The following is a 27,352-nucleotide window of genomic DNA, read 5'->3' on the forward strand; positions in this document are numbered from 1 at the left end:
TTATGATAGAAACAAATCTATTTAGTGTTAGACAACTTAACATTTCTAAAAATTGTACAGTAGAGTTTATTGTGGTGTGACATTTCCATATACGTAAATAAAGTGTTTTAGTAATACTAATCCCTTTAATAGTCTTCTTATCCTCCTCTCCATTTTAACAAGTTGATTGGGCTTTATTATTTTATTTTCACATGCATATAATATACTTTGGTAATGCACACATCACTCTCTCTTTTTGCCTTCCCTCCTCATAGTGGTTCTCCCTAGAGAAATTTTAAATTTATTTTGTTTTGTTTTGATATTTTAGGTTTGAATTCTGCATGTAAGAGAAAATATGCAATATTTGTCTTTCTAAGTCTGGCTTGTTTCACTCAACATGATGATCTCCAGCTCCATTCATTTCCTGTAAACAACATAATTTTATCTTTTTATGGATGAATATTTAGACCTTGTCTGTATTTACATATGTGTGCATATATGTAACCATTCATTTATGTGTGTATGTGTGTGTTTGCTCTATTTTCATCCACCTTTTGGCTCATGAGTACCTAGGCAGATGCCATAGCATGTTTATTGTGGATAGTGCTGCAATAATCATGGGTATGCATATATCTTGACTGTATTTGACTTTTATGCCTTGGAATAATGTGTAGTAATGGTTATAGCAGGAAAATATTTCCAGTATTTTGAGGAACTACCATCCTTACTTCCATTTACTTCCTGAGTAGATCTATTAGTTTATCTTTCCACCAATAGCATATTAAGTTTCCTTACCCAACATCCTATTATTTGTTGTTTCCTTTATTATAGCCATTCTGACTGTGATAAGATGGAACTGAATGTTATTTCTATGTATATGTTTTTATGGCTAAGGATGTTGAACATTTGGCCATGTATTTGTTGGCTATTTGTACTTTTTTGAGGACTACTTGTTCAATTTATTTTACCATTTATTAACTAGATTAGATTATTTGGTGTTTCATTTTTTTAGTTTTCTATATATTCTAGATATCAATCCCTTGTCTGAAGAATAGCTGACAAAAATTTTTCTTTGTTCTGTAGATTGTTTCTTCAATCCAATATTTTTATACAGAAAATTTTTATTTGATGCAATCTCATTGTCTATTATTGCCTCTTATTTCCTAAGCTATTTGACTTCTATTCAGAAAGTAGTTGCCTATGCCTATATCTTCCTGTGTTTTCTCTCTGTTTCTTTACTGTAATTCAAAGTTGTAAGTCTTACATTAAGGTCTTTGATCCATTTTAAATTGATTTTTGTACAAGGTGAGAGAGAGGGATCTAGTTTCAATGATGTATCTTGTTTCCCTAACACTACTTATTGAAAAGACTACCTTTCTACAATGTTATTATTAATATCTTTTTTGAAAATCATATGACTATAACTGTGTAGGCTTATATCTGAATCTTTTATTGTATTCCCTTGCTCTTTGTGTCTATTTTTATATCAGAACAATAATGTTTTGTTACTCTGACTCGTTAGTATAAGTTGAAGTCATGTATTATGATACTTCCAGCATCTTTTTGCTTAGGATTGCTTATACTACTTGAATCCTTAAAACTTCCATATGAACTTTAGGGTTGATTTTCCTATTTCTGTGACTAATGACTAAAATTTTAATGAGGATTGCATTGTATCTGTAGATTGCTTTCAGTAACATAGTCATGTTCCCAATATTAATTCTACTGATTTAAAATCCTTTTTATAATTTATTTAGGGTTAATTTAATTATTTATAATAGTATTGTATTGTTCCTGTTTGGGTATTTGTATAGAATGAAATCAACTGTAAGACAGTGAGAAGGCAGAAGGATGAGATAACAAAGGAGAACTTCGTGTGTTTATCTTGAAAAACATTTTAAGCATCATATATAGAATAGAACAGAAACCTCTCTCCCTCATACACATACCACAGAAAGAAATAAGGAGAGAGACAGAGAGAGCAGAGAGATATAGAGAGTGAGAGTAAGGGTAACAGAGAAAGAGAGAGAGGGAGGGAGAGAGAAGAGAGAGGGAGATAAGGAGAGAGAAGAAAGAGGGAGAAAGGGAGGGAAAGAGGAGAGAGAGAGAGAGAGAGAGAGAGAGAGAGAGAGAGAGAGAGAGAGAGAGAGAGACACGCTCACACATTTCCCTTCCCAGAAATGCCCCAAGAAAGATCTTCAGAGCACTGGAAACATTTGATTTTATGCTAAATTCTCACTTTTCAAACAGAAAAACTGAGTCTGGAAAGATGAAGAGCTCATGGGAGTTCACATACCTGGTTTCCTCCTGCTACTAGCATCCCCAAATTGAAAGGGAACAGTTCTTTGTAGAAAAGCTGGTGGAACTTTAAGTTAGACAAAAGAACCTGACTGGACACTTCAATACAGTCTTCAAAATGATGAAGAGGGCTCAAACAAGCAATGACAAGCTGTCCTTTTCAATGTTCATTCTGGAAAAGAAAAGTAAAATGGCTTTAATTAATACAAGAGGGATTTTAAGTCAATAATAAGAACTTCCTGGAAGAAAGAATTCCAAGACAATAGAAGGAGCTGCCAAAGGAAGCAGTGGAAGTGCTTTCTCTACAGCGCTGTGTTCTTCTGCAGTGTTCTTCAGAACCACAAGAAGGAACTAATATCCAAACTGTTTTGAGTATATAAATAGTAAGTGTGTCTTGTTTACCCTAATCTCTGAGAGCAAGGAAATGGCTTAGCCGTAGAAGGCATCTCATTTTCTATTTTAGCCTTAATATTACTTACTGCTATACAACTTAAAAAATGAAAATAGGCTTATCAAAGAAGGTCAGGATTTAAAGATTACAAGAGATCCTTTCCTAAATTAAACTCTGGCATTTAAAAATTAGGATCATTGATATTTTAATTTGCACAACCATTCCAGAATTGATAAGCTAAAACTCCATGACTTGAATGCTGGGTGTCTTTATGGTGCACAGATATTTTCATCTCCATGAATATCCCAGTCAAGACCTGCAAACCAGGAGGTTTGGGAGATTTGGTAGATGCAAAATTTGCTTTAGATACCATTACCAACTAAAGTTTCTATTTAAGAAATATATGCTAATGTCACTTTAGGTGTGACCCAGTTTATTTGTTTGTCTTATTTGTTGTTGTTCTTTTGTGATAAGAGTCTTGCTGGCTTAAAACTGGCTATATATAGTACTAGATAACCTTAAAGGTATAAGCTTCCAGTCTTCATATTGCTAGGATTATAGATATACATCACCATGCTCAGCATCCTAGCAGTTCTTTTTATTCTTTTATTTTATTATTATTATAAAGGTGGTATACAGAAGGATTACAATTACACGAGTCAGGTAATGAGTACATTTCCTTTCATACAGTGTCTTCTATTCCCGTCCCCCCCGCCCCAGTCCATCCCTCACATCTCCACCCACGAGTTATATAGTTCACTTTTGTCACTGTCCAATGAGTTCCACTTCTGCAGTCTTTTTTACCCTTTTTCTCCTCAATTTCTGCACCTTCCCCCTCCACCATACATTAAAACAAGAAGACAGAATTATCAAAAAATAAAAATTTTAAATGAGATCGAGTTTCCATATCTTGAAGTTTATTTTGAGACATTATTATTTTATATAAATACAAAGAGGCACATAGGTATTGTTTCTTTGTCTCACCTCACTTTTGAGTCAGTCATCACCAGGAGAGTAGCTGTATGGGAATCTTTCTTTCTTTCTTTTCTTTCTTCTTTCTTTCTTTCTTTCTTTCTTTCTTTCTTTTTCTTTTTTCTTTTTTTGTCGGTTGTAGGGCTTGAACTCTGGGCCTGAGCCTGGGCGTTGTCCCTGTGCTCTTCAGCTCAGGACTAGCGCTCTACAGCTTGAGCCACAGTGCCACTTCCAGTTTTCTAGTGGTTTATTGGAGATAAGAATCTCACGGACTTTCCTGCCCAGGCTGTTTTGAACCGTGATCCTCAGATCTCAGCCTCCTGAGTAGCTAGGATTACAGGTGTGAGCTACCGGCACCCGGCTATGGTAATTTTTCTTATGGTCAGTGGCATTGGGCTAGTATCTATAAACTACTGCTGAGCTTTCACATACTTCATGAACTTTTACAATCCAAGGAGTCATATTGCTCAACTCTGTTGTGATTTCTCTATATTGCCATCCTCTGACCAATTTTTATTTAGGTTTTAGATTCCTAAGACCAACAGAAAATGTCAAAAGAGTAAGACCAGCCATTTGAAAGAAGTGAGATTTTTCTCTCCAATGATGTGCAATTATCCATTTTTTTCTAGAACATGTATAACCCTCCTCCCTTTATTGATTGCTCATCGTAATAAAACACACCTAAAAGAAGTGAAGTCCTGCATGTACAGACTTTACTTTTGACATTTGCAATGCCCCTGAGGTCCTTAGCATGGTAGCATACTCCCACAAGACCTCTCTCTCAAATATTCTCAAATATTCCCATCTGTTCTCTTCTTGCTCTTTGGAATATCTTTGCCACTATTCTGGCAATTATATAACAGCACTGAATGCCATTACATCATGTGTTTGTGTTCATCTTAATGTTTCCCACACAATGAACTGCTTTGTAAGCTCAGTGACATGTACATCTACATCTTTTTTTTTTTTAGTAGAATGACTTCTGACATAAAATGTTGAAGTCTGCATACACCTTGTGTTTTTTTTCTGTAAAGGAGATTTGATATTTTTCTTCTCACTGCTGTTATGAGGATGGAGTAAAGGATGGGATTGAGTATTTTGTATGTCTCAGACACTTAGTAACTGTTTTGTTGCCTTCTTCACCTTTCATGTCAAAAAGAGTTTCTCCACTGTCCCAGGCATATACATGTTGAACATATTATCCTCCCAACTCCTTTCACGTGCCCCAGACATGTGCTCCCCATCCTGTCACTCCACTTTGAAGCCTCAGCTTCAACCCTGACTCCTTTATCCTCTTCACCTGACACATCAGTTCATCCATTGAAGTCTGTCAATTTTACATTTCATGTTTATATTTCTTCTGCAGCTCTAGACCACCTTTAATGACATTACCCTAATTCAAGTCTAATTTTCTATAACCTCCTTCAATGTGATTATAATTTGTTCTGTAAATTACAGATCAGACAAGGTCACTCTCCTGCTTAAAACCAACCAATGTCTTCCCATTGGTATGTGAGCTCCTGAAATGTATATCCCTCAAAGGTCACTGGGATCTGTCTTTGGCCTACTTGCCTTACCTTTGGTCACATGCCCCCTTCTTCTTGGAACATTCACATCCTGGGAATCTTTTCATAGACATGCCCTGTGAAAGTCCCTTACAGAAATTTCATTGCACTGAAAATAATGTGGCTTCCCTAACCCTGCTGAGCCTCCAGTGCTCTATTTATCTCCCTCTCATTCACCAAGCTGCAGACTCACTGGTCACTTGCTTCCAAGTTGGACAAGCTCAAGAGCAAATGATTTTATACCTTTTTGTCTTCCTGTCGACTTCCCTCTCCAACTGAAAATAGACTCATTTTGAAAACCAATAGCTTTTAATATTTCACAATTATTAACTCTCACTAACTCTCTAGAGAGTTAGTATAAGATAAGTACTATCACTAATTTTCCCTAAAACCTTATCAGTTGGCATTAAGAAGGGTGATAGTGAATAATACTGATTTTCTAAATACTAAAGTAATATTCAACATTATCAGTAACTTAAGGCTATTGTTGAATAAAAAATTAAATGCATTTACTAACAGGGCCTATCTTCACATATAAAGCCAAAATTAATTTTTCATTGAGATGACCAGGGGTTTGGATTTACTAAAATACAAATGTCATTCAGATCCAGAATACATACACATGTATATACACATATATATATACATATACATGTATATGTATATATATTTAAAATAATGTTCAAGAGACATTAATAATCTGGTAAAAGTATCATCTTATAATACACAATAGAATGATAAGTACAGAAATATAATTATATACAATGATGTCACAATTCTTTCACAAATTAACATAAAACAAATACAAATCTGTAAGAAGAAACAACCAATCATTATTTTCTCAATCATGTTAGTCAATGTATACAGAATTGTTAATACATTTCTCCATATCTATAAGTTCATAAATAATAGCATTGCATAAAATGTTCAGAAATATAAAAAATATTTTTAAAATATCATAAATGCATGTTATATAAACTATTCTTCATAATTTCAGGATGTTTATTTAAGTGTAGTTATACTAAATCAAAAGGAAAACCAGTGAAAAGATATCTTAATTTCATCATTTTGTAGATGATTGTAGATGATTTGTAAATGATGGTTTTATTTAATTCTTCATACTTTTCCCCACTTTCTAATTTTCTGCAATTAATATGTACCATTTTCCAAACAGGAAAATACTTAAAAGTATTGTCACAAGCAAAGAAATTCTGAATAGTGCAAATGAACATGTCTATATAAGACAAAGAAAATTAATTTGCATAATTATCTACATAAATTATACTTCATCAACTGGTAGCTTGTTCATTAAAAAATCAGCTATTTTTCTATGGGGTATTAATGGTATATGATGTTTTTCATTAGTGTTTGAGAAGACAACAAACATTGGTCTTCTCACATTTGTCTTGAGGTCAAACCTCAGCAGCACTGGGCTAACATCAACATGCTGCATTCCCCCAGCAAGCTCAGAGGGACAATTCCTTATTTGTCTCTTCCAACTTTTGGTGGCCTATGTTCACCACTGTAATCCCTGTTGCCATGACCACTTTTCCTCCTTTTCCTCTTCTGTCTGAAATCTCCCTCTACCTCCTTGTTACAAGAATTCATCTGATTTCATTTTAGATCCATCCAGAAAAGTCTGCTGAATCTCTCCATCTCAAGTTTATCATATCTGAAATTTTTCTTGCCATTTAAAGTAATATTCATAGGTTCCAGAGATGAGGACATGAATATGTTTTGTGGGTGTACTTGTAAAGCAAATATTTCTGTCCCTCACAATTCATACTGTCAGATAAACAGGAAAACAAATTGAGGCTGGGAGCTGTTGGCTCATGCCTGTAATCCAGGAGGCTCAGATCTGAAGATCATGGTTCAAAGCCAGCCAGGGTAGGAAAGTCCGTGAGACTCTTATCTCCAATTAACCACCAGAAAACCAGAAATGGCTCTGAGGACCAAAGTGGTAGAGCAATAGCCTTGAGCAAAAGAGCTCAAGGACAGCACCCAGGCTATGAGTTCAAGCCCCATAGCTGACCAAAAAGAAGAAAAAGAGGAGGAGGAGGAGGAGAAAGAGGAGAAAGAGGAGAAGGAAGGAAGGAAGGAAGGAAGGAAGGAAAGATTGGGATGTGTGCATGCAAATTAATTATTATTCAGTTTTCAAAACCAAGAAAATTGTGACTCACACTACAAAATGAATGAACCGTAAAGACATGCTGATTGGAACAAGCCAGTAACAAAAGTCCAAACAGTATTTGTTTATCCCAGTTATTTGAGGTGCTGACAGCAATCTCGTTCACAGGTATAGAAATCCATTGGCTTCCCAGGGTGTGGAGATGGGGGTGTGTAATGAGGAGGGATTTCAGTTTGGAAAGAGGAAAAATCTTAGAAATGTGTGGCAATGATGGTTGTAGAGCAATACAAATGTACTTAATAGCACAGAACTGTACCCTTAAAATTGTTTAAATGGTAAATTGTATATTTTGTGCATTTTGTTTCAGTAAAAATAGATCATATCAAGTTTCCAAGTACTCTTCAGCTAGCCTCCCCTAGTGTTAGCATTTTACATAGCCAAGGTACAATTATTAAATTGAAGAAAAGGATATTGGCAGAAATGTTATTTTTTTTGGCAGAAATGTTGTTATCCAAACTATAGACTCTTATTCAAATCTTCTCAGAACTTCCACTAATGTCCTTTTTTTCCTCTTCTAAGGTTTGGCACAAAAAGCATTTTTGTAACAAAAAGAATATAAATTCTTCATAAAAAATGCTGTCTGTTTTCTTTCAAATATAACCCAGGCATGGTAGCTTAAACCTTAATCCCAGCTCTTGAAATTAAAAATTATCCCAGCGTAGATTATCCCACCATGACTACTTAGCCAGACCTTGTCTAAAACATAAAACACGATAACTATTGAAGTTCCAGTAATTACATCCACATTCCAGGCAGCAAGATGAAAGAAAGAAGAGAATATTTTTTCTCCTCCCATAAAGGATAAACGTTACACTTGGACTTATGTTCCACAGGTCAGAATCACATGATACAGTCACATCTACCTCTAAAGAAAGGTGGAGATTATAATATATAGTCTAAACAACAGCAAAAACTCTGCCTTGATTACCAGTGAACCTGTTTTTCCATTAAAGAAAAATTAAAACAAAATATAAATACTGCCCTTAAGCTGATGGGTAGGTTTTCCCTGGAGCTATATAAACTGCCATATTGGGGTCTTGGAGTATCTACCTGGTTACTATACAACAGTCAATTTAAAAAATACTAATTGTTACAGAACATGCATCTAGAATTGTGAGGGGCAAAGAACGAAGTTATTTTTAAAAAAATAAAGCACTCTCTATGCTCTTTGAAAATGAGCAGTTCTATTAGAGAGTTAAGATGAGGGAAGGCAAAGAGAACCAAATCTGTCCTCCCATAAACTCATTATCTTTTGTGACTACTTAATAGCAAGGCTTCCATCCAATAGACTGAGACCTGTTGGTAAAATACATGGCTTGCCTGATCTGTTCAGCTTGCATCAGCTTTCTTTTTTTCAGACATTTTCCCTCCCATCCACCTGCACCCAATTAGAACTCAGCATTTTAAATCTCCTCTCCATGAAGGTCTATTGGGAAATGAAAAATGTCTATCTTTACCAAGAAGAAAGGAAGGAAAGAAGGAGGAAGGAAGGAAGATAGGGAAGGAGGGAGGGAGGGAGAAAAAGGAAGGAAAGGAAGGAAGGAAGCAGCCAAGTAAGCAAGCAAGAAGCAGGAAGGAAGGAAGGAAGGAAGGAAGGAAAGAAAGAAAGAAGGGAGGAAGGGACGGAGGGACGGAGAGAAGGATGGAAGGAGGGAGGGACGGAGGGAGGGAACAAAGAAACAAAGCAAGCAAGCAGATTTTAAAAGTCTAATTTTCTAAAATAATGTGAGCTCCTCAAGAAAACAAAATGAAAAGAGAACATTAAATGTGTTTTAACTATTAAAAGAGGTAGGCGGATGTTCATTCTCTTTATCTATATGAAGAATTTCCCTTCCTGACATTGAGTCATGTTCATTTTTCCCAAGAGGGAATAAAATGTTCTCTGTAAAAAGCACAACCTTTTCTTCCCCAGTGCTCTGGCCCCATGCCAGCATAACAGACACAGCCAAATAAAGGGCTGTGATAAGTTCCTCAGGTGCCAGGGGAATGTTATCAGAGGAAATCATCTTCCTCCCTGAGACAAGACGTGTGGATCCTCAGAGTACTCACAAAAAAAATTGAGGCCCCTGAGGAGCAGAAATTCATCAAATACTCGGTGGGGAATTTTGCACAAAACAGCAATGGAGCCAGTGGGAACACAGTTTTATTAACTCCAAAAAGTTGTGCCAATTGGTTTCTTAGGAATAGTCCTCACATCACTAAAAGTCTAAGAGTTTTACTGACAAATATCATAAAATGTGCAAGAAAAAAAAACTTGTCTTGTTGCTTAAGTTTGCAGTGTTAAACTTAGGGATTGGTTCCATTTATAAAAGACAGACTTTATATTATCCACAGCAGGAAACCATGGCTAACAAGAGTACCAAGTTAATCCACACTACAAAACTGGATGTATAAAACATCTAGAAATGTAGCCTCTTTTTTATTTTGTCTGTAATTAGTCTTTACTACCTGATTGGTGGCAAGAAAAATAATTATCACTCAGCTGAGGTGGTACTTATTTCTTCCGAGGGGGTGGGGGTGGGGAAGCGTGGGGAACAAAACTACTAGGTCTCATATTTTTCAGGCCTTTACTTTCATTCAAAATGTAACCATGGATGGGAAAAGGGAGCGTGGCTGCTGTTTTCAGATTCAGCTATCCATTGGTGGTTACAAGTAATGTGCTTTGGCAATTTTGGTGCCTGGGAGAATACATTTTGTCCTCTTGCTGGTATTTATATTCTATTTTCTTTCCTTGCATTCTTCAGTTTTTCTTCCTTTCTTGATTTATCCTACTTTCCTTCCTTCTTTTTTTTTCTTTTTCTTCTGGGGTTTGACGTAGCCTTGTTCTTACTTTCTTGCTTACAGCATATGCTCTGCCACTTGAGCCATGCCTGATTATTTCTGATTATTTTGGAGATTTAATTTTGAGGACTTTTCTTCCTCTGTTAGTTTTGAACCATGTCTCTCAGTCTTCTGAGTAACTAGAGTTAGGAACATGAGCACTGGCACCTAACGCCTTCCTTTTTTTTTTTTTTTTTTTCTATTTGCCTTCCTTTCCTTTCATTAGAACTGCTTCCAGAAGCAGTTTCCAATGGAAGTTTTCATACTGTAACCTAGAAATTAATACAATCCAACTTGAGTTTCCTAAGCCAGCTGTCAATAAAGCAAAAATTTTAACCAGTAGGAATATACCTATTTTGACAACAATTCATCCATGGGTTGACTCTGATAAACATCTCCCTAGAATTTATTCAATGAAAAATATTATGGGCATTGACTTTTTTTATTCCAATGGATGAGTGATTTTGTTTGTTGGAAGTCCAAGAAATACAAAGTATTAGATCTGGGAGAAATTAATCTTCGTTATATAGTCTGAGCTAACTTAGGTGTCTTACTCAAGACCACTTGGTTAGATATTGGCAAAGTTAGAATATGAATCTGGGACCATTGACACTTAACTATACCATAAAAGTTTAAAAAGTTATTTTTTATTTAGTTGTTACTCATTTACCACAGCCTAAACTGGAATATACTTTGCTATTTAGAACTAATTCAAATGTTAATGTGAATACTATTAGTCTCTTTTGAGAAATAGCCAAATGGAGATGTGAATAGCCTTCATTAATATGAACTAATTACAAGTGTGTAACTTTCAGCCTCAGGCCTGTGAGTCATGCTTGTAATCCTAGCTATTCAGGAGACTGAGACCCAGAGGATCATGGTTTGAAGCCAGCCTGAGCATAAAAGTCCACAAGATCCCATCTCAAAAAGAATCTCAAAAAAAGCTATGCTAGAGGCATGGCTCCAGCAATCAAGCTTGAAGCTGGGTTCAAACCCTGGTACTCACAAAAGCATTGAATTTTCCCTACAACACTTATGTTAAAATTTTAACAGTTGTAAATCAAAATAAGTTTATATCTTTGGAATACTTTATTTCAAACAAAAGCTTTTAACACCACCAAATACACTATTTTAAGAGTTCTTTTGGTCTCAAGAAGAAAAGGCCCCCCAAAAATACTAACAATCAATTGCTAAATGATTAATTCTATCTCACAATTGCCTTTTACTTCATACCTTCATCTAGGGCCAAGAACAGAACTACCTGCCTCCAACATTAAAATGTTCTTGAGAAACTCTCCTGCAGAGCTTGTTTCTTGATCCTGTCTGTGTATTTGCCTCTATGGATAGCACATTTTTTAACCCTCACAATAGAAGGTATTGTTCTTTATAGCTAGTCAAATTAATTATTTGAGCACCCCAGGATGTACAACATGAAAGAACAGCTTTATAGGTATTCGGGGCACTATATAATATGCCATGGTGAATTATTGACTCTAATGAGAACATCTTTAAAAGACTGAGCTCTCAAGGGTACTGGCTGAAGGATTGGGAGGAGGGGCTCATACATTAAATCAATAATTAGGAAGACAGAAAGAAGAGAGAGAGATTGGGCAAGAGATTTCTGAAAATTGAATACTTGTCATCTGTGTATATCCCTTGCTGATTATTCATTAAGTGAAGATTAACTTCAGTAACTTATTGACCAATGTGCCAATAAATCCTGAGCTATATCACTTGTGGTGCATGAAACAGATAAGCCAAGGGAGTTAACTAAGTATTATATGATTTAGAGAAATTCATGACCATATTTAAATATTGTACTACTTATGGGTTTTTCACATTTATATTTTCTAATCCAGTGACTGAACATTAACATTCACAAGTTGAGTATTGTGCTAAGGTATGCAAAAGAAGCAAATAACATTATTCAAGGAATGTACAACAAATATTCATACATGTTATTAATGAAAGATAATTCCTCTGTATTTTTTTAAATCACTGAAATCATCACAATATGAAATTGTATCTTTTGCCCCATCTTTGTCTCATGCTCACATCTTACCAAAGGAAACTTCCTTTATGAACAGATTGCCTTAGCTCTTGCCATCATTCTTCCAAATGTGCAAAGACAAGGGTATAAATTTTGTGGAACATGAACAAGAAAAGGAAAATTGTGATCATTGACTGCAGTGAACTATTCAGAAGTTCTGCTAACATCACTTATGTATACTGTGTACTAAGGCTTTTCTGACTGTGTATGTTCTAGATGGAAGAGTAATGTTTCACACCACCTCTCAAAGAAATTCAGTCCATAAAGAATTTGAAACATGATAAACCTACAGCATTCAGCTCCTAAGATCAGTAGAGAACACATTTTACTCTATTCAAAAACATTTCAGGTCTCCCATGTCTCATGCCTATAGTTCTATCTACACAGAAGGCTGAGATATGAGCGCTAAAAACATTCAAAGCCAATCTGGACAGAAAGGCTCTATAAAATAACCAGCAAAAAGAAAGTCAGAGCTCCATCCAAGCAAGTGTAAGAACCTGTATTCAAACTCTAGTACTATTGAAAAGTGTCAAAGATAACTCCTGAGGTCTTAGGTAAATAAGAAAGAAGGTGTTATGGAATCTCCCATTCTTCATTGTTTAGGGCAGTGTCATGAGGATTTCAGATGCACCTACAGAGGTTCAGGGTTTGCTGGATTCTCTACCAAAACATTTTTCCTTCCATAAAGAAACTACCCAGTCAAGCTCTACTCAGACCCACCACGCTCCCTAAGGAAAGAATCACATGGAGAATCCATTCTTACCAACATGTCCTCAGTCAAGGCTGGCAGAGCCTTGTTAAGACTTGTTAAGACTTCTGAGCCACAATTCTGCTCCTTTGTATGCCTTCATTACTGTCTTCGACCCTGGGTCCCTGTTGTCTACAATCTTAGTATCTTGGTGCTAATGTCAGTCACTCTGACTACATCACCCTTCTATTCTGTCCAAATACACACACACACACACACACACACACACACACACACACACACACACACACACACACACACACACACACACACACACACACACACAGAGACATTGTTTCTTCATTCTGAGATTTCATGAAAGCATGATGGTAACTGTGGCAACCTTGTTATTTCCCTGTGGAGGGTTTTTTTTTTTGTCAAAGAGAGAGATTGATGTTTTGTATTGTTTTTTTTTTTTTCATCCTAGGAAACACTGGCCTCAAAAGGCAAAAAGTCACTGGCAAAAGAAATATTCCTAGAAGGTCCTGAAAATACAACCTCCTTTCATGAAAGTTAGAAAAGTATCTTCTGTCACTTCTGGGGCTCTTATTCCCCTTCTGTGCAGCATTCGTAGTGTTCGAGTATATTAAGCATTTGCCTCATTTTTATGTGACCCAGCCTCTCTTCTAATCTGGTGTATTAGTACAGCTAACTGCAGCTCACTCTGCGATGCTGTTTGCACAGCTGGACATGTCGGATAGAATGAGTTCATCCCTTCAAAGATGAGCTTAAAGCTGCCTTCTAGTAGTGTCTTTCTTTTTTACACCTAGGACCATTTCTCATTGTTCTCACAAGCACAGTGAGTTTTAATGAAGTCATGTCTTTTGGTGTTAACGCTGCAGGTGCACGAATGCTGATAAACCTCCTTAACTCACTGTCAGATCAGCATGTTTATCTGCAAGCTGCAGAATGTATTTAATTATAAGATAGGAAAAGGTCCTTCAGATTTGTTCTCTAGACCCAGAAGCTAATGGCTCATCTGTGAAGCACTTTGTCTCCCCAAAGGTTATCCTGACTTGTTGCAGACCATCTGAAGAATTTTGCATCTGAAGAACTTATTACCATCTGAAGAAGTGATTCATGGAAGCTTCTGGACTGCAAGGTATAGAAATTTCTTTTTTTAATATCTTTAAATCATTTCTAAATGCCAAAATGTTTTACCAAATTTAAAGCCAACACAGTTAAACATATGAAATGGAGAGAGCAAGAGTAAGAGCCAGAGTAAGAGAGAAAGAGAGAGACTGATGGTAAGATGTAGCAGCTTCACTCAACATGAAAACACTCCTAGGAGGTCATTAACATCTTAACATAAATTAAATGTAATCATATTCTTTTCTTCTGAATACTAAACCTCTGAAGGAATAGGAATTTGACCTAGATATTGGTAGGAAGACGTGTGAAGAAGAAATAGGTGTTCAGAAAGCAGGAGAGAGATTGTGAAGTATAGGATTCTCTTCATGAAGACAGGACTGGCAAGGTCCCTTTGGACCTGCATTCAGAGAGTGTCTGAGGGAAGAGAAATATGAAGATGAAAGGCTCATTCCTTGAGGGTAAACCAATGGAAAAAGAATGGTGAAGCACAAGGATTGGGATAGCCAGATGACAGGAAAGAAGACAGTCTGAATGACCACTGGGTTTGGTGGAAAGTGCATTTAATTGAGAATATATAGGTCACTCAACCTCTAAACATATTTTATTCTAATACTTGTGCCCACCTATCTCACCCTCAGCATTTTTTTTTTCACCCTCAGCATTTTGAAGATAGGGTTATATTTTATGAACAGCTTACTGGAAAGTGTTTTAAAGTACAAAGCAAGAAAAACAGAAACAAATATATACACATATATAAAGCAGATCATAATGTAAATTACCATAGTAGTCAAGTAGCTGTGGAACAGTGACCACTCCCATGCAAATAAAGTTCCTATATTCAAGTGTCTGAGAGTTCAGTGAAAAACTGGCAGGCAAAGACATAATCACAACACTGAAGAACAGACACGTAAGTGTTACAGAATAAGCAAGTAGAAGAACCTTCTCCATCTGGGGAAACTAGGAAGGGCTGTTCAGAGGAGGAAAAGGCCAAGCTGGATTCTTCTAAATGAGGAATTCCCCAAGGGAACAATGGACATGGGGGGAGGGGGGCGGGGCAGAATCAGGGCCCTAGGTAAGTAGTGCACACAACTAGTGTAGGTGTCCTGTGCTGGTAGAGCACTAGTTTTGAGCAAAAAGAAGATCAGGGACAAAGCCCAGACCCTGAGGTCAAGTTGTAGGATGGCACAAAAATAAAATAAAATAAAAAGAACACAGGAATGTCAAATCTGGTAACTAACTTTTCTGGCCTGATTGCAAGCTCACCAAGCTGCCCTCTTATGATAAAGCAGCTTCCTACTTAACTTTGCCAGCAGGGAAACCACTCGCTGGCCTAGGGGCCAAGCCCCCTTTCTCCCCTCCTCCCCCCATGATTAAAGTTGTCATTCTACATTAATAAATCAGCATTTGGGGCTGACATAGGTTTTTTTTTTTAAGTCAGGAATGAAACTATCCCTTATAAGGCAGATGCAAAGGAAATTAGGTGAAAATTCACCAAGAAATCAGCCTTCAGGCTTCCAACGAGGACAATGACAGAACAGCTGTGCAAACACCATAGGTAACTTCCAGAAACTGACTTCTGACAAAGCTGTTATTACACAGCACGTTTTCTCCCCACATGAAGTGCACCTTCTCACATTTTTCTCCTTCTTATAATCCCCTCAAATAACCCAGCCACAGTCTGCCTCAAATGTCAGTCATCCCAGATGTCTGCCTAGAAACCAAGTCTGGGGGAAAGGAGGAGAACCAACGGTCCCTCTGTGCCTAATAGTTTATGTTCCCTCTTATGGGCTGAAGTGCGTTCCCACAAAAGTTGTATATTGAAACTCTTAACCCCAGTACCTCGGAATGTGACTGTGTTTGGAGATGGAGTTTTTAAAGTGGCAATGAAATCATAAGTGTGGACCCTAATCAATCATCCTTTCAGAAGACAATTAGTACAGAGACAGGCACAGCGGAAAGGACATACAGCAATACAATTAATTAATTGGTGAACGGCCATTTACATGCCAAGGAACAAAGACTCAGAGCAAGGCAGCCCCAAGAATGGTTTGGTCACAAGTTCATGGCCAGCCTCAAACTGTTGACGCTTTGTCTCAAAAAGAGAGAGAGAGAAGAGAAAGGAAAAAAATGAAGAAAAATAAAAGCCAACTCTACTAACCCTTGATCTCATCATCTCTGACCTTGAGCCTCTAAGACTGTGAGGAAATAACATTAATGCATCTCTTGCAAATATACTTCCTTTTAGAAGTATTCCAGAGACCTTTAAGAACTCCGAAAGTTGTTTATTGCAGAGTCAGGAATACATATTACTCCTTCTTTCTTCACTCCAGCTACTCCAGTGTGTCACTTTGGAACCTCCATGGAAAAAGCATTATCTCATCTTGCTAAGGAAACCTCAAATATAATATCTGAGACATGAGAGCTTAATAATACAATATTCCTACTACACAAAGTCTTTAACAATGCTGAGGAAAAGGACTTACATAATGAAAGTGTAAATATTTAGGAGTATCCTGATTTTATTTTTCAGTCAGCTTATGAAGATCAATACCATGGAACAATCACAATTCATTTGAAAAATATTCTTATACTATAAAGTGCCTCCCACAGGTTTGTGGGTTAAACATATGGTACCCAGCTGCTAGTGCTGTATTGGGAGTTTCTGGAAATTTCAGGAGGTAGGGCCTAGCTGGAGGAAGTAGGTCACTGAATGTGTGACTTTGATGGTTATGTCTGGTCTCCAGCAACTCCCACATCTTCGTTTCCTGTCCACCATGAAGTGAACAGCTCTCTTCTCCCCACCACAATGATGCTCTTTCTCAGCATGGGCCCAGAATCAATAGAGCCAAAGACTATAGAATCTCTGATGTTGTGAGCTAAGTTAAATCTCCCTTCCTTTAAGTTTTTTTATGGTGGGTGTTTTATCATAGAAATAAGTAGAAAGTAACTAATATACTCCTATACCTCTTTTTTTGAGGATTCATTTCTGAGTAGGTGAGCTGGGTGAATCAGTTCCAGATTTTTGGTTTCAAGTTTTCCTTGTATATAGGAGATAGTTCTTTTTGCAGGGTGACTCATTAATTAGCAACTGGAATATATGTTTCTTTTTTTTTCTTCATCTTTTTTAACCACTTCTTTTGTGAGAAGCAAAAAACAGCCTAGCACAAAAGGGCTATGATATATTCAAGTAATAGAACATTTTCTAGCAAGTACAGGCCCCAAGTTTAAACCCTAGTATAGCAAAAGATAAATAAATTGTTCCTGGTCAAGTTATAACTCGTGTAAATAGTATATTCTCCTAAGATACTGTGATGGAAATGTTACTTTGTCTCTGTCTTCTTCAAGAAACACATAACTCCAGTATAATCATGAGAAAAGTATGAGAAAAATCCTACATCTTAGGGCTGGGAAGGTGGCTCAGTGGTAGAGCACTTGCCTTGCATGCCTGAGGTCCTGGGTTCGATTCCTCAGTACCACATAAGCAAACAGAAAAAAGCCAAAAGTGGCGCTTTGGCTCAAGTGGTAGAGCACTAGCCTTGAGCTGAAGAGCTGAGGGACAGCGCCCAGGCCCAGAGTTCAGGCCCCACGACCGGACCCCAAAAAAAAAATCCTACATCTTAAATTAAGGAACATTTTACTAAATAGCTAATGTAGTACAATATTACTCAAAGTTGTCAAGGAAAGTTTGGGGAAATATCAGATAAGAGTATGAGACAAGATACTAAATGTGATATAGATAGGAGCCTGAAACACAAAAGGGAAACCGGTGAAAACTCAGAAAACTTGAATAAAGTATTGGCTTTTATTTTATTAGAACATGTCAACATTAGTTTACTAGTTGTAATGCATAATACAGCCCTGTAAGATGTTTCTAATAGTGGAAACTAGGCATAGAGCATATGAAAATTCTCTCAAGTATCTTCACAATTTTTCTGTAAATCTAAAACTGTCCTAAAATCAAAGTTTATTTTAAAAACAAACTCCCATTTAACTCTCCCCAAAGGCCCTGGTTATCTGTAACAGGTTCCAATGCACATGGAGAGAGATTTCTCCGGAATTTTTCTGTGTTGCTCCACCCCCACCCTCCCACCCCTTCCCCCCACACTCTGAGTCCCTCTCCCAGTGCAACTTCTGTGCATATTTCATGGGAGCACTTTATCTTCAGTAATACAAGCTTCTGTTGACTCTCTATAATCATTTGAAAGTTGCTTCTCCCTCTTCTTTTTAAAACGAACGCCTTGGTGAAGGCTTCATATCATCATGCCAGCCCCTCGACAGATCTGCACATGAGTCTTGTCTTGATGTTTTCTCCATTGGGATGTCTTCAACTTCAGTTCCTGGGGCAGCCTTCTCACAGTATAAGCCCTGATTTCATTAAATAAAGCCCTTTGGGGCCAAAGCTGAGCTGCTAGCAGTAGTAGAGAAATGCCAAGAGGCCACACAGTAAATCAGTGTGAGGAAAATCGATAGCAGAGGGAGCTGGGATGTACGTGTTTTCAGCCCTTAGCACTGAAGTTCTGCAACACGAAAGGCATCCAGATGCACACCGCCTGGGACCCAAAGTCCCTAAAGAGAATATTCTTTTATGGCTAAATCATTTGTGCTTTGAGTTATTTTTTTCAGTTGCTGCTTTTGTTTAGTTGATTTTTAGCTAATCGGAAAGCAGTACATGTTTGGAAAAAAAAAAAAAAAAGAAAACGAAACAAAAGAAAAAAGGCCCGTTGGCCTTGATATTTAACTCACACTCAAGTTGGCTTGTATTCAGAGCCAAACAGACCTTGATCTTCATTTATTATTCAATAAGAGGAATACAAGTAGCCTGGAGTTGGTTTTCAGACCCAAACACAAAGAAAAGCCCACATATGTGAGCAGGAATAATTCCATTCTTCTGGCTGATGTGGTGATGGAGCAAGTAGCAGGCAGCAAATCAATACACCATCATCCTTCTCAACACTAGGCTTAAAAGGAGTGTTTGCCCCTGCTCAAAAATGGGAAGATAGATCTGCCTCACAAATATTTACTGAAGGGAATCGTTTTTACTTTTGCAAATCATCGATTTAGAAAATGTATGAGTGATAAGAGGAAGAAAGCCTATGAAATCCCAATACTATATGTTCAGCACAAAAGCAAAGCTAGTGCTTGAAAAATTGAGCTTCCAGACCTAGAGAAGAACATTTAAGCCTCCAGGGAGCCTGGTAGAATCCATGGAAGTCCTCTAAGAAGAAAAGATAGTCCCATAACACCATTCTTATAGGTCATAAATATAGATATATACTTCAAGAATAATCCCTGAATAATAGTTATCATCTGTTAAATGCTAATCGTGAGCCAGGCACTCACTGTGTGCCACTCAAGAGCTCACAAGGAGTCAATGCTCCTTTAGAGGCAAAGATATTATTCTCAATGAGATTAGAGAAAGTAAATAATTCTCCTGAAGTCCCATCACTAATTCTGAGGAGATTAGGGATTTGAACCGACAAAGCTCAATACAAAGCTACTATGTCAAGGGTTCTGTCTCCTTTATGCATACTCTAACTTACTTCAGCATTTCCAAACAACTAGAAATGTCACTCAGGTTATGCACTTGCTGCAACAGATTGATGGGAAATAATCTCACTGTTCTCCTAAATGCTAAATGTTCAAGTGTTTGATTATAGTCAGATCATAAAGGGAAACAACTTGAGTTGAATAATTCTTCTAAAATGAAAAAATTCTACAAACTTTTACAAATGAACTTTGAAAGGTGACACGATCACAAAGAAAACATGTTTTCAAGACTAGAATGAAACTTCTAATAAGAAGTTTACATTATATCTGTCTTCCTTCCCATCGTAACCAATTCATTTGTAGGTGTGTTTAATAACTTACTTGTTTCTAAAGTCACTAACATGCATATCAATTACCTGGACATTTCATTACAATGTAGATTCTGATTCAGAAGGCCTGGAATGAAACCCGACAATCTACATTTCTAACACATTCCTTGCTATGGCCATGATACTGGTAGTCAAGTGCAGATACTTGCCCTCAATCTATGGACAAGCAGCTTCAGCAATCCCTAAAAGTTTGCTAGAAATATAGAATTCCCAGTTCTATCCCAGACCAAAAAATAGAATCTACATGTCAACAAGATCTCTGGGAGATTCATAAGAACATTAAAGTGAAGAATCATCATCTCAGGCCTTCCGAATCTTCCTCCTTCTATAACCACTACTTTGCAAAGCTATAAGATGGAAATATATCAGTGAGGCAATTAGTGTCTGCTCTAACTGCATAGTATGATAAGCTTTAAAATACATTCAACATTGTTTTATTCTCTATCTTGACTCTCCAATTTATGTCCCACGGTAGCAGGACTTCTGGCTATGGTCAAACACTTATCTGTAGCTTCAATTTTCATAAAATATTGGTCACACCTCATTATCATAAGGCTTCTAAGACTGGGGAGAGAGAACATTTGTATACAGACATGGAACATAGTCAAGTAGAACCAAAATCTTTCAAACACATGGAGCTTTTTCTGGGAGCAGCTTAAAATGATTCACATGTTTATGCAATAAAGAAGAAGAGTTCTATCTATAATTCAGTATTAAGTAATGTATATTTATGCTACTTTCTCTGAGGGAGTATAGTAGATGCTTAGGAGCATACAAAGGCTCCAAAGACAGCCTGGATTTAAATTACACTTAGACCTCCCATGAGCTGGGTGACCTTGGACAAATTACTTAGCATCTCCATGCTTCTATTTCCTCATTTAAAACAGATGTGATGAGAGAACCTTATTCATGGTATTTTATGAGCATTAAAGTCATAAAGCCCTTGAAATCATGCCTTGCAGAGATTTCTTGGTGCAAACTTGAATATATGGCTCAATTTAAATTTTTCCCTTACAAAACCTCAGCATTTCTATAAGTTAGCTTAATTGAGTCTGCTGCACTGTGACTAGGGACACATTTTGCATTTCCTGAGAGAGAAGAAGTTCTATCCAAGTGTTAGGAGCATCTTTCTAGTCACTACAGCAATTAACACATCTACAAGAAGCTTGGAAGTGGGACCAGCGGCCTTGGACTCAAGGGCCCAGAGGGTAAGGCCCTGAGTTTCTCTGTACACTTCATTGTCACCAACCTGACTGACAAAGAAGATACAAAATTCATCCCCAGACTCCCTCAAATGCAGAAATTTTCAACAGTTAAAAAACAAATTTGGTTTGCATCAGTATTCAGAGCCTGATGTTTCCTGAATGATTAAGTATCTCTCAAAACCTGTCAAGGTACTATGCCAAAGAAAGTTTATAATTGCTTAGGAATTAAATCAGTGAATTGGTTAGAATCAATGGAATGAGGGAGAATATACATAAGCTGCCTTTCACCTCAATGAAAGCCAAAAAGGGAGTTCCATAAGAGAGACCCTTAGATTTCAACACCCACTACTTCACCTCAAGTATTGAGGACAGGATCAAATGTATTGCAAGATGTCTTCCCCACTTACAGGCGTTTCAGATGCCTGTTTGACACAGCCTCCAGTTTCCCTTGCGCTCCATCAATAATTTCTTTGTTTTTTTTTTTTTCTGGATGGTGCCTGTAAACTCTTGAAGGTGTGCTCCTGGGCAGCTATGTACATTTGAATTTTTTTTTTTTTTGCCTTCTGATCCCTACCTGACTGTCACACGACCAAAACTGATTTGCAGTCGAAGGAAGAACTGCTGAAAATTTCATGACATTTAGATTTTTTAAGGCTCATGGTAGTGGCTCAATAGGTTTGCTTACCTTGGATTAAAATCTATTAATGTTCAGACACTTTCCTCTCCATGAGATTCATTTCTGAGTCATGTGTGGTGACTTGCAACGTGCTTCATTACAGCTCAGGGGCACAACTGATGCCACACAAGCCATTAAAAATGAGTTTGCAAGAGCACAAAAAGAAACCTTTGTAGATGAGGGCCAATTTGTTTCGAAGGCAATGCACTGTAAGAGCATTCACAAAGCAGAAGGCATTATCTCAGATTCAAGCTATGCTGCTTTCTCTCCTATTTTTAAATACCAAATAGGGAACTGGGAGAATCCTTTCTTTGTGACAGCAGCTTTGGTTCTTTTCCTTATATTTTGCCATTATAGCTCCAGTTTCTGCCATTATAGCTACAATGTAAAGCCCTGTGGAGTTTTTTAGGGGGGACATTCTCAGGGAGGCAAGGGGAATATTTCAGATTTCATTTTTCTTTTGTTTGCTTTATTTTTTGCTTTGAATTTTAAAAAATCCATAAATCTATGTTGGCTACAGTCCTTAAGAGAATCATGTTATTATCTATGTCTCATTTTCTTTATTTTCAAGATATTATTACTATTAAACTTACAGAGTTGTTTCAAAGGATGAAGAAACTAATTAATATAATTTTAACAAGTAAACATAAGTACTCAATAGAGCACAAATTGTTTTTGTTGTTATTAAAGCAGGCATACTTACCTTTTGCCATCTCAAGTTTGCTCCATTATGTTTCCTAATTGATTGCAACTGAATTTGTTTTTCATTAACCCTATTGTAAGGGTTTCTCAATATCAGTAATATTGAGTTATGTTGGCTTGGCAATTCTCCTGTGTATTTTGAGAATTTTCCCAGAATTCTTGACCTCTGTTGGGTGCCAACATCCTTTCCCTAAAACTAGTTGTGATGAAATGTCTCCAGGACTGGATATTTTGTCTCTTGGGAACATAATAACCTAGCATTGTTTTGGAGTTCATCACACTGGTTTTTTGTCTTTGTGATTAATACAAGTGAAGAACAGCAAGAGCATTTCACCTGATGAGAACTGTAAAAACTAGTAGGTGCAATCTAAGAAATTATCACAATTGGCCAGGCCTAGAAGCTAATAATGGCCATCAAAATCAAGAATGAGCTTTCTGAAGCCATTAGTATACGTTTTAGAGTTAAATTGAGAAAGACAAGGAAGTAGCTCAGAGGGACTCCCCAGAATTGCCCATGCACATCCACCTAAGAGCCAAGAATCCTCTTACCCCAGGACCAGAGACGAGGGAAGAGTGCTTTGGACAGAGCTGGCCAAAGAGCTCCATGTTAGATGAAGAAAAAAAATCATAGTGCATAATACTATAAGGAAAACAAAAGGTAGGAAGAGTAAAGATGAGAGGAGCAAAGACAAGAAAGGGGCAAAATTTACTGTGAATGTAAGTAGAGTAAAGGGTGGTAAATCTTAAAGTGTAAAGGCATACTTGGCTTCTGAATTATCTGCCTAGGCATCAGCCCACCTAAATATCTGCTCTGGCCTCCACTGGTGTCGCTTTGATGAGATGCATCTGACTTCCTACAGGTGCCTCTGCCTTCCAGAATATGCAGTCAGTTGTCACTTTTGACAACATGCTCTGCTCATGACTCAACACAGATTCTGTTCTAACCATTCAAATCTAGCTGGTCCATGGCTCCCGATTCCCAGCACTGGCAATGTTCCCACTTGCTCTTGGGCTCATTCAAAGTAGAGAATGGAGAAGGTGATGGGATTCAGTTCTTAGCCTGAGCTTTAATGCACTCCAGGTTCTGTCTCCACCACACCTCCCCAACCTTACCTATTGTGATTCTGATATGTTCGGAACTGCATTCTTTAGTGATTTCTTTTGTGCCATAGTCATTGCTATTATGTGCGCTAAATCAGGAATCATCTCTCCATTGCGAAGATCAAAATACATTTTGTATTTTGTAAATTTGCTAGATTTTGTTAAGAATTTATGTATATTTGGTCCTTCCTACTAGAGTGTAAGTTTCTGTGGGAGCACTTACGATGTAACAAGTGCTAACTAAATACCAGAGGATGGACAGAAGAGAAGGTAGCAGCTGAGTATAATAAGTTTAAGTATTAGAAGAGAGGAAATGGAAAGAGAATGATTAAGACAAAGGAGAAATGGATGAAGAGTGTATGTATGTATGTGTATTTTGTATGTTTGAGAAAGGGTGTTACTAGGTAGCCCAGGCTGGCTTTGGACATGCTTCTGCCCCAGGCGCCTGAGTATTGAGTTTACAAATACCACATCTATATAGTTTACTACCACATCTAGATTAAAAAGAGGGAACCTAAGCATCTTATTTTACTGAGATAAATGTAATTAATGCACACATGCCTGTAAAACTCCATTTTGGAGCATTTTAAATGACTAAATCAGTGTCACTAACAGCTATTAAATATTTTATTATGTTTAAGTAATTGTACAAAGGAGTTGCCATCCACCAAAGCAGATTATAATACAGTGCCTCTTGATCAATGTCACCCATTTCAACATTCTCACCCACCCCTCCCAACCTATCTCTTCCCTTATGTATCTTAACTTTAGGTTAAGTATTGAACTTTTTGCCATTTAACAAGGGAGTTTATGTAGGAAAAAATGCATCTTGATCTGTGTCATCACTTCAACATCTTCACACCCTTTTGATCTACCTCATCCCTTATATTTTTCAATTCTGTGGTATATACATAAATTCTTGCCTGTTTGTGCACTATTGGATAAATGCCAGTAGTGGAATTGATGGGTGATAGGGTAGCTCTGTGTTTACTTTTTGAGGAACCTCTCCATACTGCTTCCCAAAGTTGTTGGACAAGCTTATATTTCCACCAACAATGTAGTAGAATTCCCTTTGGGCCACATCCATGCCAGTATTTGTTATTGTCAGTTTTCTTAATATTGGGCTGTTGTAACTGGGGTAAGGTAGAATCTCAATGTTCTGATCTGCATTTCTTTTATGGCCAGAGATGCTGAACATTTCTTAATGTGTCTATTGGCCATTTTTACTTCTTCTGAGAAGTGTCTCTTTAAGTCATTAGCCTATTTATTAATTTGCTTGTTGTTTCTTTGAGGGTTTATTGGGGGAGGGTAATTTTTTTTACCTCTAAGTATGTTTTGGAGATTAGAATTTGTCTGATATATAGTTGGCAAAAATCTGTGAGCTTTCTATTTAGCTAGTTGGGTATGTGTTTTGCCAGGCAAAAACTCTTCAGTTTGATGAAATATCACTTCTCCAGTCTGTCTTTGATTTGTTGTGATTCTGAATCTTTACTTAGACAGTTTAGACCTATGCCTCCTAGCCCTAGTGTTATCCCTACCCACTTCCTGTAATATTATACTTTCTGGCCTTACATTGAGGTCTTTGATCCATTTTAATTGATTCTAGTGCAGGATGATATATAACAATCTAGTTTCCATTTTCTGGATGTGGATAGCCAATATTACCAGCACTATTTGTTAAAGAGGCTATCTTTCTTCCAACCTACGTTTTTGGATCCCTTATCAAATAGTAGATGGCTACAGCCTGTGGGTTCATTTCTGTGTTTCTATTCTGTTTCAGTGGTCCTTAGGCCTATTCTTGTTCTAGTACCAAGCTGTTTTTATTACTATGGCTTTGTAATAGAGTTTGAAGTTTCTTCTTCCTGCTAAGGATTCCTAACAAAATCAATAAAGCAAGATAAAAACATAAAAGGAATTCAAATAGGGAAATAAAAATTAAAGCTATTCCTTTTTGCAGATGACATGATCCTGTATCTAAAGGATACTACAGATTCCTTCACCGAGCTACTGGAGCTGATCCAAAACTTTAGCAAAGCAGCAGGGTATAAAATCAACCCACAAAAAATCCTAGCTTTTCTGTATGCCAACAATGACAAGACTGAGACTAAAATCAAGAAAACAACTCCATTTGTAATAGCCTCAAAAAAAAAAAAACCTAGGAATTAACTTATCCAAAGATGTGCAGGACCTCTATTGTGAAAACTAAGGAAATGGAAAGACCTTCCATGCTCCTGGATTGGAAGAATTAGCATTGTGAAAATGGCAATACTGCCCGAAACAATTTACAAATTCAATATAATACCCACTAAAATCCCAACAACATTCTGCAATGAAGTAGAGAAAGCAATCCAAAAAGTCACTTGGAATAATAAAAGACCGCAAATACTAATGGCTATTTGTTAAAACTCCTGAAAGAAAATGAAGGAAAATGAAGTTGTAATTTTTAAAGCATGAAAGAAATGTCCTTAAAATGAAAGCATTAAACAAACTGAATGCATATTCCTTAAAAAAAGAAAATCATATTAGTTGGAATTCATGATAAGTCATTTATCAGTGATCACAAGTATCCCTCCAATAGTCAAGGACAAAACAACAGAAACAGATCATCAAAAGAGAAACTATAAAGTCAACAGACTGAAGTTCATGTAGTTTACAAATAGACCAAAAGTTATCACATATTTTTTTTAATTTAATTTTATTTTATTTGTAAACATACTGTACAGAGGAGTTACAATTACATGGGCAGGATAATGCATACATTTCTTACCAAGCATTGCAGCCTCCTCCTTTGTTTACCCTTCACATCCCTTCCCAGCCTCCCCCCTCCCCCCATCCCAATCCTTCTCCTTCCTCCCTCCCCCCCCCCACCGACATTGTAAAGGTCATTTTGGACATGACAACTTGTACTTCTCATTGTTGCAACAGGTCCACCTGTATCCTTAAACAACTGGTTTTTCCCCATCTCCTCCACAAGTTATACTGACATCAAATATAGTGAAAGCAGGGGTTATACTGTGGGGGAGGGACATACAAAGCAACAAAGAGATAATCTTATAAATTCGTTAGAAACACATGCATGAAAGAAAAAAACATTAAAATACACATCTAAGGGTTCATTTTCCTGACATCACATTATCTGACCTTTTCCGCTTGACTCATACATATACTAGATATTACAAATAAGGGAAACCATGGGACCTATGTTTCTTTGGGCCTGGCTTACTTCATTTAATATAATTTTTCCAAGTTTGTCCATTTCCTAACAAATGGGGCAATGTCATTCTTTCTGATGGAGGCATAGAATTCCATTGTGTATATATACCACATTTTCTTGATCCATTCATCTACTGAGGGGCATCTGGGTTGGTTCCATATCTTAGCTATGGTAAATAATGCTGCAATAAACATAGTTGTGCTGGTAGCTTTAGTATGGTCTTGTTTGTAAACATTTGGGTAAATGCCCAAAAGTGGGATTGCTGGGTCATAGGGGAGTTCTATGTGAAGTCTTTTGAGGAACCTCCATACTGCTTTCCAAAGTGGTTGAACAAGTTTACATTCCCACCAACAATGAAGTAAAGTTCCTTTCTGTCCACATCCCCTCCAGCATCTGTTGTTGTTAGAGTTCTTGATTTTTGCCGTTCTAACTGGAGTGAGATGATATCTCAATGTTGTTTTGATTTGCATTTCTT

The 27,352-nt window shown here is 37.1% G+C and overlaps 1 protein-coding gene across 6 annotated transcripts in view; it reads right to left on the bottom strand.

Annotated features, from left to right (window-relative positions):
• The window catches only part of Mterf1 (mitochondrial transcription termination factor 1), a 219,588-nt gene that overhangs the window by 39,177 nt on the left and 153,059 nt on the right, over positions 1–27,352 (bottom strand). For all 6 annotated transcript variants that reach the window (XR_011366918.1, XR_011366920.1, XR_011366919.1 and 3 more), the window contains one exon: positions 2,276–2,449. The gene's annotated coding sequence lies outside the window, so the exon portion shown is untranslated. The remainder of the gene's footprint in view (positions 1–2,275; positions 2,450–27,352) is intronic.

This window comes from Dipodomys merriami, unplaced genomic scaffold (assembly GCF_024711535.1).
Source record: "Dipodomys merriami isolate MVZ:Mamm:240054 unplaced genomic scaffold, mDipMer1.0.p SCAF_5, whole genome shotgun sequence".
NCBI classification, from domain to species: Eukaryota; Metazoa; Chordata; class Mammalia; order Rodentia; family Heteromyidae; genus Dipodomys; species Dipodomys merriami.